Below are 11,136 nucleotides of genomic sequence, written 5' to 3'. Positions count from 1 at the left end.
TCCGAGCACATTCAGACATGAGTCTTGGTTCTGGTTTAGTCCTGGTTTTGTCCTGGGTTAGTCCTGAGTCCTTATAGAATTGGTGTCTGACATCGTAAATCACGTGCGCGTTGTTTACGTCGCTGTCTTGACTATGGTTAAATTATTTTGAAAGGGCATCGGAAGTTTATTTTGACACCACGTGTTTATTTCCTGTCTTTCCCCTGCTAAAAACCTTGGAGACGCGCCGTTGACGCTGCAAAATTTGAAGTTCAACCTATCTCGAGCAGCGCGTCAGCGTCAGACGCTCGTTGGACGCGCGTATGACACTGTCGGTGTGAACTGTCAGACCGGTTAAAATGGAGTTCTAAAGCAGCGCGTCTGCTGCTTGTGTGCTGTGCTGCTGCGCTTACGCGCCGTTGCGCTTTGGTGTGAATTGGGGGTAAGGGTGTGCAAAAAAATCAGAAGATCAATATATCATATAATTTGCAGTATCGATATCGTGGACTGCTGTATTTATATAATATATCACCTGTATTTCACTAAGTTACTTTGTTCCAGAGCTACAGTTTTGAAGCATGACTCATCAGCCAGCTTCACTTCATAGAAACAGTCTGACCTCAAAGCATAAGGATTTGTTCACTTTACAGTAGGGGGGTACTTTTTTACTTAAGAACATAGAAATCACCATTATTCACAAGCAAAGAATGCGATGGCTGGGAATCGAACCTGGGTCTACTGCTTGGAAGGCAGCTATGCTAACCACTATACCACCATTGCAAGTTGCTTGGCATGTCACACAGTGGCATCACGTTCCATTCACGCTGACATCACAGTCTCCTCAAAGGGTCTCAAAGGCTGCTATGCTATCCACTCTACCACCATCACAAGGTGGCAGTGACATCACACAGTGACATCACAGTGTCCTCTCATAGTGGTATTTCAAGTCAGTGAAATGATATGGTGACTCCGTACAGACAAAATCATATCAAAACCACAGATAGCTAGCAGTAGTAAGACAGAGAATGATTGAGTGCATATAAGCCACTACTGTTGATCCCAAAAGCTACGACTTCCCATACCGGGAGTTGAACCCGGGCCGCCTGGGTGAAAACCAGGAATCCTGACCGCTAGACCATATGGGAAATTCAGGCTGTAACCTATCGGTCACTTTACTAATCAAGTACAGAGACAATGCACACTGCACTGAGGGGAACTGTGCCAGTTTGATCGCTGATGCCGAACTGAGCCAGGTCGGCTTTGCAGTGTTCTGCCCTGATGTAGGCTTTTCAGCAGCCACCCTGGATAAGCTCCTTCGAGACACTGTCTCAAACACTGGCATTAACTCAACCTACCTGTGTTTGAAGACACTATCTTTAAGCAAAATAGAAAGTCCCTCGTTGTTGACAGGATTCGAACCTGCGCGGGCAGACCCCAATGGATTTCAAATCCATCGCCTTAACCTCTCGGCCACAACAACAACACTGTTGAAAGGAATTGAGTCAATGCACTCAACACTGAAGGGATCTGTGAAGAATCCCTGAGTCATCCAGGTAGAATCCATGGTGAGGAGAAAATTCAGTTTGTCGACTGGACAAAAGTTAGTTTGGTTGAAGACGTTTCGCAGCTCATCCAAGCTGCTTCTTCAGTTCTGGTCAGAATACTGGCGGACACATTTCCTTATATCTGCAGGGAGGAGCTAAGTAACTGAAACTAACATTGTTTGTAGCACAGACTCCATCACGTACAATGTGGCCAAACACCTGAAGACCATTCTGTCCCCTTCAGTGGGTAACACGGAGCACCATATTGAGAACACAGCTGAATTTGTGAACAGAATCAAACATCTCCAGTTCAAACCCAACGAGACAATGGCTTCCTTTGATGTGACCTCTCTTTTCACGTGTATCCCTACATCAGTAGCAGTGGAAGCAGCAAGGAAGAGACTACTGCAGGATATCAAACTAGAAAAGAGAACCAAACTGTCACTGGATCAAACCTGCCAACTGCTGGAAATCTGTTTAAATACCACCTATGTCCAGTTCAGAGGGAACTGCTACAGGCAAATCCATGGCTGTGCGATGGGCTCACTGGTCTCTCCTATCATTGCTAACTTATATATGGAACAATTTGAACAGAGGGCCTTGGCCTCTTATCCAGGACCTCCACCCACACATTGGTATAGTTATGTGGATGATAACTTTTCTAAAATCAAAATTCAAGATTTGGAACCATTTACTGTACATATTAACGCTGTAGATCCTAACATCAAATTCACCCATGAAGATGCCAAGAGCAACACATTGGCCTTCTTAGATTGTGCAGTAACGATAGGAGAAGACCTGTGACTCCAGGTTGAGGTCTTCAGGAAGCCCACACACACGGACCAGTACCTGCTTTTTGATTCTCACCACCACCCACTGCAGCACAAACTTGGAGTTATTCGGACACTACAACACAGGGCTCAAGTGGAGCCTACAAGCACAGAGAGAAAGGAGGAAGAAGAAGAACATGTGCAGAAAGCCCTCTCTGTTTGCAGAGATCCAAAATGGGCCTTCAACAAAACCAAGAGAACTACAAAACAGGACAACAGAGAATCAGAACCCAGGAGAAAGGGGGTAACTATTCCTTACATGGCTGGTGTTCCTGAAAAACTACAGAGGATCTTCAGACAACATGAGATCCCGGTCTATTTCAAACCTACGAACACTCTAAGACAGAGACTGGTCCACCCAAAGGACAAAGCACCGAGCCACAAACAAAGCAATGTGGTCTACTCCATTCAGTGCAGTGAAGACTGCAGTGAACGCTACACTGGAGAAACTAAACAGCTACTTCACAAGAGGATGTGCCAACGCAGACGAGAGAGCAGCAGTGGACCTCAGTCTTCTGTTCATCTCCACTTAAAAGCCACGGGGTACTCATCTGAGGACAGCGAGGTACAGATTTTAGCCAGAGAAAAAAAAATGGTTTGAGAGGGGAGTGAAAGAAGCCATTTTTGTTAAGAAAGAGAATCCTTCTCTAAACAAAAATGGAGGACTCAGACACCATCTAACTCCTATTTACAACTCCATCCTCAAACCTAATTCAAAACAAACGAGAGAACAACAGGTGTAGCCAGGTCAGGTCCAGAGGTGTGGAAGCTCCATTATGGCCATGAATTGTTCTGCTAATTAGACCCCACACCCTGTACAGGTCAATAGGCCGAACTAACTAACAGAAACTGTAAACAAGTAGGTGTGTTAGTTTCAGTTACTTAGCTCCTCCCTGCAGATATAAGGAAGTGTCCACCAGCGTCTGACCAGAACTGAAGAAGCAGCTTGGATGAGCTGCGAAACGTCTTCAACCAAACTAACTTTTGTCCAGTCGACACACTGAATTTTCCCCTCGCCACTGAAGGGATCTGACAACCCTCTGGCATAGTGACAATACAGCTACATCAGACACTTCTGTGTCTTCACATATGGATGTTAACCTGGAATGAAATGTGATGCCACTGGCACTACAGCAGCTCTCCGTAGACTCTGTGGCGCAATGGTAGCGCGTCTGACTCCAGATCAGAAGGTTGCGTGTTCTAATCACGTCAGGGTCATTAGCTTTCTTGATTACTTCGTGAATGTTGAGCAGTCAAGCAATAGAGATTCTGCCAGCCTCTGACAGTCAGCTGGCCTATTACGTTAAGAACTGTATATGTGCACTAGCTATGAAGAGCTAGGTTTTGGAAGGAAGAAATTCTACACACCAGTACTCCCCCAAAAACATAGAAATCACCATTATTCACAGCCAAAGATTGCGATGGGCGGGAATCAAACCCAGTTCAACTGCTTGGGAGGCAGCTATGCTAACCACTATACCACCATCGCAAATTGAATGGCGTGTCACACAGTGGCATCACGTTCCATTCACGCTGACATCACAGTCTCCTCATAGGGTCTCAAAGGCTGCTATGCTATCCACTCTACCACCATCACAAGGTGGCAGTGACATCACACAGTGACATCACAGTGTCCTCTCATAGTGGTATTTCAAGTCAGTGAAATGATATGGTGACTCCGTACAGACAAAATCATATCTAAACCACAGATAGCTAGCAGTAGTAAGACAGAGAATGATTGAGTGCATATAAGCCACTACTGTTGATCCCAAAAGCTACGACTTCCCATACCGGGAGTTGAACCCGGGCCGCCTGGGTGAAAACCAGGAATCCTGACCACTAGACCATATGGGAAATTCAGGCTTTAACCTATCGGTCACTTTACTAATCAAGTATAGAGACAATGCACACTGCACTGAGGGGAACTGTGCCAGTTTGATCTCTGATGCCGAACTGAGCCAGGTCGGCTTTGCAGTGTTCTGCCCTGATGTAGGCTTTTCAGCAGCCACCCTGGATAAGCTCCTTCGAGACACTGTCTCAAACACTGGCATTAACTCAACCTACCTGTGTTTGAAGACACTATCTTTAAGCATAACATAAAGCCCCTCGTTGTTGACAGGATTCGAACCTGCGCGGGCAGACCCCAATGGATTTCAAATCCATCGCCTTAACCTCTCGGCCACAACAACAACATTGTGGAAGGGAATTGAGACAATGCACTCAACACTGAAGGGATCTGTGAAGAATCCCTCAGTCATCCAGGTAGAATCCATGGTGAGGAGAAAATTCAGTTTGTCGACTGGACAAAAGTTAGTTTGGTTGAAGACGTTTCGCAGCTCATCCAAGCTGCTTCTTCAGTTCTGGTCAGAATACTGGCGGACACATTTCCTTATATCTGCAGGGAGGAGCTAAGTAACTGAAACTAACATTGTTTGTAGCACAGACTCCATCACGTACAATGTGGCCAAACACCTGAAGACCATTCTGTCCCCTTCAGTGGGTAACACGGAGCACCATATTGAGAACACAGCTGAATTTGTGAACAGAATCAAACATCTCCAGTTCAAACCCAATGAGACAATGGCTTCCTTTGATGTGACCTCTCTTTTCACGTGTATCCCTACATCAGTAGCAGTGGAAGCAGCAAGGAAGAGACAACTGCAGGATATCAAACTAGAAAAGAGAACCAAACTGTCACTGGATCAAACCTGCCAACTGCTGGAAATCTGTTTAAATACCACCTATTTCCAGTTCAGAGGGAACTGCTACAGGCAAATCCATGGCTGTGCGATGGGCTCACTGGTCTCTCCTATCATTACTAACTTATATATGGAACAATTTGAACAGAGGGCCTTGGCCTCTTATCCAGGACCTCCACCCACACATTGGTATAGTTATGTGGATGATAACTTTTCTAAAATCAAAATTCAAGATTTGGAACCATTTACTGTACATATTAACGCTGTAGATCCTAACATCAAATTCACCCATGAAGATGCCAAGAGCAACACATTGGCCTTCTTAGATTGTGCAGTAACGATAGGAGAAGACCTGTGACTCCAGGTTGAGGTCTTCAGGAAGCCCACACACACGGACCAGTACCTGCTTTTTGATTCTCACCACCCACTGCAGCACAAACTTGGAGTTATTCGGACACTACAACACAGGGCTCAAGTGGAGCCTACAAGCACAGAGGGAAAGGAGGAAAAAGAAGAACATGTGCAGGAAGCCCTCTCTGTTTGCAGAGATCCAAAATGGGCCTTCAACAAAACCAAGAGAACTACAAAACAGGACAACAGAGAATCAGAACCCAGGAGAAAGGGGGTAACTATTCCTTACATGGCTGGTGTTCCTGAAAAACTACAGAGGATCTTCAGACAACATGAGATCCCGGTCCATTTCAAACCTACGAACACTCTAAGACAGAGACTGGTCCACCCAAAGGACAAAGCACCGAGCCACAAACAAAGCAATGTGGTCTACTCCATTCAGTGCAGTGAAGACTGCAGTGAACGCTACACTGGAGAAACTAAACAGCTACTTCACAAGAGGATGTGCCAACGCAGACGAGAGAGCAGCAGTGGACCTCAGTCTTCTGTTCATCTCCACTTAAAAGCCACGGGCCACTCATCTGAGGACAGCGAGGTACAGATTTTAGCCAGAGAAAAAAAATGGTTTGAGAGGGGAGTGTTAGTAGGTAGGTGTGTTAGTTTCAGTTACTTAGCTCCTCCCTGCAGATATAAGGAAGTGTCCACCAGCGTCTGACCAGAACTGAAGAAGCAGCTTGGATGAGCTGCGAAACATCTTCAACCAAACTAACTTTTGTCCAGTCGACACACTGAATTTTCCCCTCGCCACTGAAGGGATCTGACAACCCTCTGGCATAGTGACAATACAGCTACATCAGACACTTCTGTGTCTTCACATATGGATGTTAACCTGGAATGAAATGTGATGCCACTGGCACTACAGCAAGTCATGTAGACTCTGTGGCGCAACGGTAGCGCGTCTGACTCCAGAGCAGAAGGTTGCGTGTTCAAATCATGTCAGGGTCATTAGCGTTTTTGATTACTTTGTGAATGTTGTGCAGTCAAGCCATAGAGATTCTGCCAGCCTCTGACAGTCAGCTGTCCTATTACATCAAGAACTGTATATGTGCACCAGCTATGAAGAGCTAGGTTTTGGAAGGAAGAAATTCTACACACCAGTACTCCCCCAAACACATAGAAATCACCATTATTCACAGCCAAAGATTGCGATGGGCGGGAATCAAACCCAGTTCAACTGCTTGGGAGGCAGCTATGCTAACCACTATACCACCATCACAAATTGAATGGCATGTCACACAGTGGCATCACGTTCCATTCATGCTGACATCACAGTCTCCTCAAAGGGTCTCAAAGGCTGCTATGCTATCCACTCTACCACCATCACAAGGTGGCAGTGACATCACACAGTGACATCACAGTGTCCTCTCATAGTGGTATTTCAAGTCAGTGAAATGATATGGTGACTCCGTACAGACAAAATCATATCAAAACCACAGACAGCTAGCAGTAGTAAGACAGAGAATGATTGAGTGCATATAAGCCACTACTGTTGATCCCAAAAGCTACGACTTCCCATACCGGGAGTTGAACCCGGGCCGCCTGGGTGAAAACCAGGAATCCTGACCGCTAGACCATATGGGAAATTCAGGCTTTAACCTATCGGTCACTTTACTAATCAAGTACAGAGACAATGCACACTGCACTGAGGGGAACTGTGCCAGTTTGATCTCTGATGCCGAACTGAGCCAGGTCGGCTTTGCAGTGTTCTGCCCTGATGTAGGCTTTTCAGCAGCCACCCTGGATAAGCTCCTTCGAGACACTGTCTCAAACACTGGCATTAACTCAACCTACCTGTGTTTGATGACTCTGTCTTTATGCATAATACAAAGCCCCTCGTTGTAAACAAGTAGCCCCAGAAACTGTAAAGAAGTAGGTGTGTTAGTTTCAGTTAGCTCCTTCCTGCAGATATAAGGAAGTGTCCATCAGCGTCTGACCAGAACTGAAGAAGCAGCTTGGATGAGCTGCGAAATGTCTTCAACCAAACTAACTTACATTAACCAATCACAGTTATTTGGTCATGATGTATGTAATGCGCCACTAAAAGGGCTAACTGGTATATTAAGCTTTTCCCAAATCCCGTCGGAAGAAGGACAATAACATCTTTCCCCTGTCCAAGGACTACAGATTAAAAACAGCCTCTCTGGCTGATTCTGGTACATTTACAACTGTTGATTAATGTACACTGTCCCTGTTAAACCAAATAAATAAATAAATAAAATAAAATTCACCAAACATTCTCTTGTTTCCGTCTTTAAAGCCTCAATTTTGGGAATCGTTGCCAACACAAAATGTTTGGCTTTTCACTGATTGACTGGTGCCCAAACTTGCACTTCCGGAGTTTTTGCAAACTGTCTAGTGTATTTTGTTTCCTGACGTAGTCGCTGGAAAGAAATGAAATTGAGTGGAGGCACTAGGTGGCGCCAGCCTGGCTAACAGTTTTGTTGCTTGTTCAGAGGAATGAAATTCGTTTTTGCGACACATTTGACATTTTCACTGCTGTGATGAAAATGTTTGTGTTTAATTTTCAACAAAGACTTTTAGTATCAAAGCCATGATTTAGCCTTTATTTTTATTGAACAGTATAGAATCATTTTGAAATACATTGCATCAAACTGAAAGCTCACTGTGTCAAGATACATCTCATCTTGTGAATTAAGTATTCGTGGTATGTATCGAATCAGCAACTTCTTCATGATACCCCGCCCTAAAAATGAGTAACTCAACCTGTCATAGACTCTTTAACTGGCCCTTGCTATTACTCCCCTGCCTGTAAACACACTATCCTGTTTGGTGAAACGTTCAACCCTCTTTGTCCTTGCGGCTGTATTTTGTTTCGGTTTTGCTGTGGGCGTGTTATCAAAGCAGCAATCTCATCAGGGCAACCAAGTGTTTCTTTCTGTCATCTTTCCCACTCGCTCCTCCTGTTTTTTACGGTATCTGAAGCTCGGCCCATAAATCAGACGGCTAACGCTAGGGTCCACTCGGCCGCTCTGGCTCCTCTCATTGATTACACCAGCGCCGGGGAAGTTAAGTGTAGCGCGCTGAACAGAGAGTCTTATTCAATTTGGCTGGCCCTGCTGTAAGAGAGATACTGTACAATGACCTGTGAACAGAATAGTACCACTGCTATCAACTGCTAATAAGAACTCTGGGAAATGAAGGTTAAAGAGCCTGAATGATGCTGTTTTATGATCTATACTCTAATGTTTCCTCATCACAAACACACCTGGAGTTGTGTTTTGTTTCTTTGACACATGTTTAACGCACAAAGCCTGTCTATTTAGGATGAGTTCTTCTCTCAAACAGAAAAAACTCTGTTCCACCTTGTGATGTCATGTGGTAAAACAAAATGTGCTCATACACCTTCACTAGAATCATTTAGATCATTTTAGCCCTGGAACTCCGATCTCTATTGAACAAAATGTAAAAAAAACAAAAAAACAAAAAAAACTGCCACTACATGACATCACAAGGTGGAACAGAACATTTTGAGCTTTGGAGATGAAGACAGACGAATAATAAACGGTTACTCAAACATGTGTGAATGAAACAAAACACAACTCCAGGTCTGTTTTTGAGGAGACAACAAAATCCGTGTATCATTCATTCATTTTTCAAAATAAAACCAAAAGTAAGAAAACAAAAAAACAAAAAAACATAAATTTTCTTCATTATTTGTCCCCAAAACCAAAATGAAAAAACAGATAATGATTAGTTTTTTCAGTTTTTGATTCTGTGTTTAAATGAATAATGAAATGTGACTTAACCTGCAATGCTGGTCTCAGTCCTGGTCTGGTTCCGGTCTGGTCCTGGACCTGATTTAGTTCTGGTTTAGTCCTGTTTTAGACCTGATTCAGTCCTGGTTCAGTCTGTATGTGGTGTAAAAGTCCGGTATCACAGTTTAAGTCACGAAAACGGGAAACGTTATCAATTTTTTCAATTATTAATTTAAACACAAAATCGAAAACTGAAAAAAAAAAATCTGTTTTTTCATTTTGGTTTTGGAGACAAATAATGAATAAAACAGTTATTTCTTCATTTTCTTATTTTTGGTTTTATATTGAAAAATGAATGAATGAATGATTCATCAACATTCTAACATGACTTAAAGCTCATGAGAGTCAGTTTGTGTAATATAGGATCTCAAGGCTAAGGTAGAATTTACTGTATTATGTTTATTCTTTCCTATTTAAAATAATAGTACGTAACTTTCTGGGCGATTAAAGTGCATGATTTCATGAAAATAGAAAGTTAAAGCCATACCTTGGAACATTCTCCATTGAGATAAAGTTTCATACTGTGGAATATAGGGATGTAACAATAACCGAAGAATCGTGATATTGTAACGTCAAAAGTCTCAATAATATCATGGACTGTCACAATATATCGAATTACAATATCCTTTGCTTAAATGCATGGTTTTATAGTATTGAGAGCTAATAAACATTGGGAACTACATATCCCATGATTCATTTCAGCACAGACAACATGAAGAAATATGTTTTTACTTGAATTCTTGGGATTATGACAGAAATAATTCACACCAAAATCTTGTCAATGTATTTTAAAAGCAAAAAAGGGTCCTATCTACAATTATATCAGCCTCTCCAAAATATCGCAATAAATGTTGTACTGTGAGATGCATATCGTGATAATATTGTAGTGAGAGATTTGGATATCGTTACATCCCTAGTGGAATACTATAGCCAAGCCCATTTAGAGTAAACATATTTTTCAGGGCAATAAAAACATTTGGAGCTTTAAACATATCGCTCTACATTCTGCCTCACTCTTTTAAAATACCACTTGTCTTATCGTCACTGAACCAAAACTCCTTTTCTGAGACCATAACTCCTGAGTGACTGCTGCTGTAAACCTTTATACACATGCAGCAGATGGAGACTCTTCTCCAGCCAAGTGCACCAGCTGGTCTTACACAGACTGGTCTTAACCCTGCGTCCCTCTTCAGTCTGGACGTTATGACCAGCCCATAGTTATGACTAGTGCACCATCCAGACTTAAGCCCTCTGTGTGCTACGTGACTACCCCCACGTCTAACTTTCAGGCCCAGTGGGAGCAGGTGAACGTCCTGTGACAGCTGAATAATGCCTCAGAGGGCCCACCTCATGCAAAATCAACTTTTCAGAGCTTTCTACCTCCTAAGAGTGATGTGTGGGCCTTGTATATGTCGCCCAAGTGGTTTTTAGATTGATCCAGCTTTTTTTTTAACAAATTGCAGCATATTTCTGCCACATGGACAGTCTGGTGTAATAATAGATTTTCTATGGGTGTTTTGTGGAGTGGGTAAGACTGTTTTTAGTGGCAGGATAACTATGGTCATTGACATGCACTAGTCTAGCACCAGTGACCTCTGCAAATACAAGGACTGGATGGAATATTTTAAAAAGTGTCTCCACACGTCTCCAACAGTCTGACTCACTAGGAAATTAAGTCCTATGTCCAAAATTCTGAATTGTCCTTTTAAGTAATGCTAATGTTGTTACCGCCACAAAAACAGACCTGGAGTTGTGTTTTGTTTCATTCACACTTTTGAGTAACCCTTTATTATTAGTCTGTCTATATCTCTAAAGCTCAAAATGCACTGTTCCACCTAACTTTCAGGCCCAGTGGGAGCAGGTGAACGTCCTGTGACAGCTGAATAATGCCTTAAAG

At 43.1% G+C, this 11,136-nt stretch overlaps 7 non-coding genes and 2 pseudogenes across 7 annotated transcripts; 4 read left to right on the top strand and 5 right to left on the bottom strand.

The window, feature by feature from the left end:
- The first annotated feature begins 691 nt into the window (after positions 1-691).
- LOC110165686 (uncharacterized) lies at positions 692-3,289 on the top strand (annotated as a pseudogene).
- On the bottom strand, positions 1,053-1,124 carry trnae-uuc (transfer RNA glutamic acid (anticodon UUC)). The gene has a single exon. It is a non-coding gene; the product is annotated as a tRNA-Glu (tRNA).
- On the bottom strand, positions 1,378-1,459 carry trnas-uga (transfer RNA serine (anticodon UGA)). Its single transcript has one exon. It is a non-coding gene; the product is annotated as a tRNA-Ser (tRNA).
- Positions 3,290-3,499: 210 nt separating the features above from the next.
- trnaw-cca (transfer RNA tryptophan (anticodon CCA)) lies at positions 3,500-3,571 on the top strand. Its single transcript has one exon. It is a non-coding gene; the product is annotated as a tRNA-Trp (tRNA).
- A 564-nt stretch (positions 3,572-4,135) lies between these two features.
- On the bottom strand, positions 4,136-4,207 carry trnae-uuc (transfer RNA glutamic acid (anticodon UUC)). The gene has a single exon. It is a non-coding gene; the product is annotated as a tRNA-Glu (tRNA).
- LOC129412356 (uncharacterized) lies at positions 4,202-10,558 on the top strand (annotated as a pseudogene).
- On the bottom strand, positions 4,461-4,542 carry trnas-uga (transfer RNA serine (anticodon UGA)). Its single transcript has one exon. It is a non-coding gene; the product is annotated as a tRNA-Ser (tRNA).
- Positions 6,337-6,408, top strand: trnaw-cca (transfer RNA tryptophan (anticodon CCA)). Its single transcript has one exon. It is a non-coding gene; the product is annotated as a tRNA-Trp (tRNA).
- trnae-uuc (transfer RNA glutamic acid (anticodon UUC)) lies at positions 6,973-7,044 on the bottom strand. Its single transcript has one exon. It is a non-coding gene; the product is annotated as a tRNA-Glu (tRNA).
- Positions 10,559-11,136: the final 578 nt, after the last annotated feature.

The sequence above is a fragment of the Boleophthalmus pectinirostris genome, unplaced genomic scaffold, assembly GCF_026225935.1.
Source record: "Boleophthalmus pectinirostris isolate CB_2022bp ecotype Guang Dong unplaced genomic scaffold, ASM2622593v1 HiC_scaffold_8, whole genome shotgun sequence".
NCBI classification, from domain to species: Eukaryota; Metazoa; Chordata; class Actinopteri; order Gobiiformes; family Gobiidae; genus Boleophthalmus; species Boleophthalmus pectinirostris.
The sequence above is the reverse complement of the archived record's forward strand: the minus strand, read 5'-3'. Positions and strand labels throughout refer to the sequence as shown.